Source organism: Emys orbicularis, chromosome 2, assembly GCF_028017835.1.
Source record: "Emys orbicularis isolate rEmyOrb1 chromosome 2, rEmyOrb1.hap1, whole genome shotgun sequence".
In the NCBI taxonomy this organism is placed as follows: Eukaryota; Metazoa; Chordata; order Testudines; family Emydidae; genus Emys; species Emys orbicularis.
In genome coordinates, this window is record NC_088684.1 from 46283082 (window position 1) to 46289723 (window position 6642).

Sequence of the window (6642 nt, forward strand, 5' to 3'; positions counted from 1 at the left end):
TTTAGATTTTGTCAAAACAAAATGTTTCATTCAACCCAAAATGATCTTTCCTCCCCAACTTTTAGATTTGCCAAAAATAGTTTTCAGTTTTGAATTGTGTATGTATTTATATATAAAATTCAAAACTGAAAATATAAAATATTGGATTTGGCAGTAAACTGAAAAATCCATTAATTGTCCAGCTCTAATTGCAACCCCCATCCCCTTCTTCTTCTTTCCCAGGAAATGTATTGTAGCATAAAGCTGCAATCACACACAACCTGTTAAAAAAGGGAGCGGGTGTTTTTAACACTGTTTGCAGCACTGAAAGGTATTAGTGTCACCAAAACACTGTTTGAGCTCCTTGTATAAGGTATACACTCCTTCTATAATTGTATTTACATTGGGCAAGTCATATAGGCCCAGATTTTTCAATATTTAGGTGTTCCTGTGCTCAGCACTGCAACGGCTAAGTCTCATTTTGAAAAAAGATTTAGGCACTTATGAGCCAAAATTCCCTTGATGGTCATAGGGATTTAGGCTCCAAACTGTCTAAATCCCTTTTGAAAATGAGAGAAAGCTCCTAAATCAGTTAGGCATTGCAACACTGAGTGCAGCAGTGCCTAAATACCTTTAAAAATCTGGGCCTTAGCTCCTCTGCCTCAGGTCCCCAGCTGTAAAATGGGGATAACAGTACTTCCCTATCTCACAGGAGTGTTGAGAGGATAAATTCATTACAGATTCTGTGGTGCTCAGGTACTGCAGGAATGGGGAAGTACCTAAAATGGATGTATATCAAATGCTTCACATTTGACATCTTTAGTATTTCCTGTAGTGTGTAATACAGAAGTTTCTTATGCTGTCACTATTAAAGATTTAGATATTAATTAACATAAATATTAATTCTAAATTCAAACAGTTCAGGAAGTCTTGATAAACTTTAGTGGCATGTTTGTAAAATATATAACTTGCATCACATTATTTATTTACAGCTTTGTCTCCAGTCTGCATATTCTGTTTGTGAGCAGCTCTGTAGGAGCATCTTGGAAGCAGTGTTGTAAAAATGACTGTAATGGGGCTTCCAGCTGAGATTATGGCCCCTGTTGAGAAAGCGCCTGCTATGTATTAGGATGGCTGAGTCAGATATTTACTTAGAGGATCTGAGTCGAGGAACAAAGAAGTAGATCAAAAGAGGAGACCAGATCAGAAGCACAACAAAACTACATAACAGTGAATGATGAACGCATTAATTCTTTATCCTACACTGTTACCAGGGGAAAAGTGACTATAGTTCATGTGTAGCTGCAAACATTTCTAGTAGCTGCCAGTCCTATGCCACATTTGTATGATGAACAGCAATGTGTATATCTAATCTAAAGCAGAACTAGTCCAACTATTCTTTAAGAATGTCACAAATTTCCCCTCTTGCAAATCAAACACAAACTAATCCTGTTATTCTTCATGTATATTTATTATTCATAAGTATACACTGAATAATGTGAGCAAATTGTCTGTGCAGAGGTCATTTGCATGCTCCTCATTCTCAATACTTGTTATTCACTATTTGTGATATATGGTTGGTTACTTTAGTGACATGGAATAGTTTCTGCTCCCTGACTGATGATAAAATATGTAAATGAGTTTAGCAAATAATGAATGGCAAATAATAAATAATGCACTTTTGCCACAAAATTTATATGAATATTCATTCATGCTAAACTTCATGACAATGCTTTACCAAATACAACCCCACAAATTACAGCAAATTTAATTTAGTTATTTAATTAGCAAGATTATTCATGAATCTTTTTTTTTTTTTTTTACTGTTTGACCAACTATAGTCTTATGTTTTTATTTTCTTCAAAACATCCTGACTCTGAGGAGTTTTGCCTGCATAAGGATGGCAGGATAAAGCCCAAATATTATTCTCATTATCATATTATTTAGAAACTTTGTTGTGTTTAATTATATATTCTCATGTTTAAGTAATACAGAAGATTCTATGGCTTCATAGTTAATCAAAGTTTAATAACATGCTATCAAAAACTAGCTACATCAAAAGATAATCCCTGAATTTCCAACTGCAACAACACTGATCATAGACTCAGACAACATTCCTAAGCTAATTACCTGATCAACCCATAAAACTCAACAGCTTTCACAGCCAATGAATGGACTAAATCAAAACTCTGAATCAGCATGTTTTGATTTCAGGCAGTTGTGACAAGTCCTAGCAGCTTCCTCTTCTTGGACACCCAGATGGCATCCAGCCACAATCAACAGTAAGTGCCTACGTAATTTATACAAAGATGTGGTACAAAAAGATGTGTCCTAACAAAAAGAGGCTTGAACTCTGAAGGTCAGCTTAGGATCTAGATCTTCATTTTGGTGTTATTCAAATCCATTAATATATAATTATTTAAGAGTAACAATTATATTAAAAATGTAACAATGGAGATGTACTTAACAAAAGTCATCAAAATGATTTCAGAAAACTGTTTCTTTCCCTAAGAACTCTCCTCTGCCATGTGAGTACTTTTCAGATCTTGTCTTAGAAAATGCCATTTTTCCTTTCCAGTGATTGGCTTGTGTTACCTGCCTTATATGGTACTTTTTAAGGCAGACAGAGAAAATGAATGGTTGCATGACATTGATTAAAATATTGCTTGTATCATGAAATTGCTAAGTATCCTGACTTTCTGAAATCATCAAAATTCTTCTTATGCTTGCACAAAACCATGAAATCAACAGTTTCTTAGGAGATTCAGGAATCTGTTAGCACATTTCTATCAGGTGCATGAATACAATGGGAAATGGGCTAGCCATGCAAAAGGTGTCTAGAAAAACCAAAAACCACTGCTGGGACAGTAATGAAACCTCTTTGTGACAGGATGTGCCGAGTCAGGAACGACTCAGCATCCTGTCACTCAAATCTCCACCAATATAGGTTAATTGAGACCCAATTGGAAGGTCAATCAACTGTATAGATCTACAGCTGAGGGGCTAATTAGAGGGGGAAGCAATACCAGCAGCTGGGAGAGTATAAATTGAGAGGAAGAAAGCCCTGGAAAGGGGGATGCTGAGGGTCTGAAAAAAGGTAGTGGTAAGCAGTTGCTAGTTCTGGTGCCTTCACCAGAGGCAAGTCGGGGAGCTAGCTGGGGCTTTAAAATGTATGCAAATAGCACTACAGGTGGAGGCCTGCTGGGGAAAAACAAAATATAACAGGGTGGTGAAGGAGACCTGAAGTGGTATGGACTGTACTTAAGGCCTGAAAGGACTCACAGGAGATACTCCGTGACATGTTGGCAACCATCTTCTCCAGTTACTTCTGATCATTTTGGCTTATAGCTGTTGATGGACCTATCCTCCATGAATATATGTCTCTTGTAACCATTTCTGACTTTAATCCTTATACTTGCACTCACTTAAAAGCTAACTTGTTTTATTTTAATCAAAACCATTCCAGCACAGTGTTGTAACTGAACTGTCTAGTAACTCCAGTTAAAGTAACAAACTGTTGGATATTAACTCTTTAAAGGAGCAACAAACCTTAACCTTACTCGGATTGTTAAAAACATACTTTTTTATAAAGCATATCTTGAAATGCAACTGCCGAGGCTGTTATATCTGGCTTACCAAAATCACAGCTGGACCAAAGTAATGAACTTCTCCATATTGTTTTTTTCACGGTGATGAAATGAGATCTCTAAAGGGCCTATCTACTAAAGATTTACTGACTTGGTATATTCAAGAAACCAATCAGCAAACCATTTCCTGGATGGTTGGAAGTTGCAATTGACCAACACTGTATTTTAGCCTGTAAAGTTGATGAGAGAATGATGAAAGCATTTTGACAAAAAAATTCATTACAAATTTTGAAATTTCCATCAAGAAGTCAAAATATGACCAGCCCTACTAGTCACGCAAACCCAAGTTGCAGATGATGTACATTTTAGTTTTCACAGTTCTATAATAATTCTCTACATCAATATTTCCAAAAGTGTGAGGTATGCCCCTTGGGTCATTGTGAAAGGATAGTTAAGAGATCACCAACAGACCTCTCCATTGTTCTCCAGAGTTTCAGCTTTTACCTTTTTTAAATAAGTTACTCCCTACTCTGTTATGGTTGTGGGGAATAAAAACCTTCCAAATGTGATCCTAGTATAACCGATGCAATAATGTCTGACTGAGTTTGCAGAGAGCCTGAAACAATAGCTCTGAGGTTTGAACTGCTGCATTAATTTCAATGTGTGCTAACTCAGATACCAATGGTGACATTTTAAATGTCAACATTAAGTATTTCATTACTCATCATATTATGAATATTATGTAGATCTACACCAGTGTTTCCCAAAGTGTGAGGCATGTTCCCAGAGTAGGGTATATTTATAGGACTAGCTGAAGGAGGACATGAAAGAAGTACAAATTAACGTGGGTAAGTCTTTAACAGCATACTGCAGCGGGAGCACAATTGGTTTTAGTTTAATTTTCTAAAAGGATGTAGCTTTCAGAGGTTTGTGAAACTGCTCTAAGTGTTCTTCATATGTGTGTTGTGCATATCATCACAGCTGTGTGTATCAAGATCAGTGGAACTAACATTTTCAAGTTATACATGTTGTTCCTCAAAGTTCTGTAGTCAGTTTCATTAAATATATATCTATAATAAACATAGAACAGTTCATCTCAGTATAGTTAGTGTCATTTTCATAGTTCTGTAATCTTATTCAGAAAACCATTAACATTTGCAATAAATATCACATTTCAGTTCAGAATTGTCTTCCCTGGTTTTCTGACCTGGCTGATCATCTTCTGCCAGATTCATTAATCTGATAGACATGTGATAATTGAAGTCATGAGTCTGATAAGAGACATAATTTTGTAAACTGAGAGACAGGTTTTAACATTCACAACTGAGTAAACTGTACTGTTTCATGAAGCTAATAGGCATATTATTATTAATTATTTTATTATTTATTTTATTTTATTATATGATGACAAGAGGCTGTCCAGTGATGAGTTCATGAATCTGAAAAGAGTTTGTTGATTTAATTTATTTATCTGTTAGAGAAAATTTATAGTAGTTTTAAAAAAAATTAATACTATTTCAGTGGTTTAATGAAACATGTAATTTTTGCTTCATCTTTTAGCAGACCGTCTCATCCAGCCTGTGTAATGTGTCCCATGAAATAACGCACATGCAGATATGAAAGGAGGTCAGTTGTCTCCTGTGCACTCCACCATGCCCTCAGCTCACACTACAGGCAGCCTGTCTCAGTTTCCCTCTTGGACTATTCAAATAAAACTTCACCTGGGCCCTTTTCTTTTTTGATCAAAAATACGCTGCCCTGAGGCCTAGGTTTATTAATGTAAAATAAACTCCAGATAAAACTCAAAATCCCAGAACAAAGTGCACACAAAACAAAGGTTTCTCTTCCTGCTCCCAGGCCTTCCTCACTGGGAGCTCTTCTGCTTTGGAAGGCCACTCCCACACCCTACGGGGCTGGAGTCTCAGTCCTGTTTCCCAGGACTCTCTACTTGAGCCCCCTCTCTGATCTCTGAGGGCTTGTACACACTACCACTTTATGTTGGTATAACGTATGTCGCTCAGGGATGTGAATAAGCCACCCTCCTGAGCGACGTGTTACACTGACCTAAGTGCAGGTGTGCACAGCGCTATGCTGATGGGAGAGCTTCTCCCACCAACATAGCTACCGGCTCTCATGGAGGTGGTTTTATTATGCTGACAGGAGAGCTCTCTCCTGTCAGTATACAGCATCTTCAGCAGACATGCTGCAGCACTCCTAGTGTAGACTCGCCCTCTGTAGTCACCTGCCACTGCTTCTTGCTGATCTTTATAGGGAAAGTGTCAGCTCACTCCCAGGTGTGGCTCCTTAGTAATCAGGGTTGGCTGGCCACAGGCCTTCTAGACCTTTGGAGCAAGCTACCTTGTTACTAGGTACATCAGCTATTTTTCTTGTTTTCCATTCGAAAGCCCAGGCAGTTATTGAAATTCCATGCTCATAAACAGACACTTGGCTTATTCTAGTTCAATGATTTCATTTCTTATAAATGTTTTTCCCATCCCAACTTTCATTTTGATTTCAACCTTTTTTATTTATTTTTTAAATATAAGTTAAATAACATTTTGAATCACAATCATTTTCAACTGAAAAATGCAACTTTTTGTTGAGGAAAATGTCAATACAGAATGTTCTGATCATTTTAAAACTCTCTCCCCCCCCCTCCTCCCCCGTTTTTTAAAAGCAGAAGAGTCATAGCAACTGACTCTTTCCCAGAAAACTGACTCTTGCCCATGAACAGGTTTTGACAAGCTGGCATTTTCCAACAAAACTGCTCAGAGCTAAATATCTTCTGGCAAAAAAGTGCAACGCACTGAGCCCAACTATACATTCTGTGATACATGGTGTTTGGCAGCTTCCACATTTCATATTGGCTGGAAAGCCAAGGGCTCTTAAATCTTTTTTAGACTGTGGTTTACAATGGCATCAGCTACAGTTGTAGCTCATATTCTGTCTTGCTTTCAGAGGCAGTTCTTCATAGACTGAGTTCTTGGTTAAGAATCAGATATGGAGCCATCTTATTTTCTGGCAGCTTTAGTTCTACATTGCCCAAGAATTCACTGGCACCAGTGCTCCCTTTGGT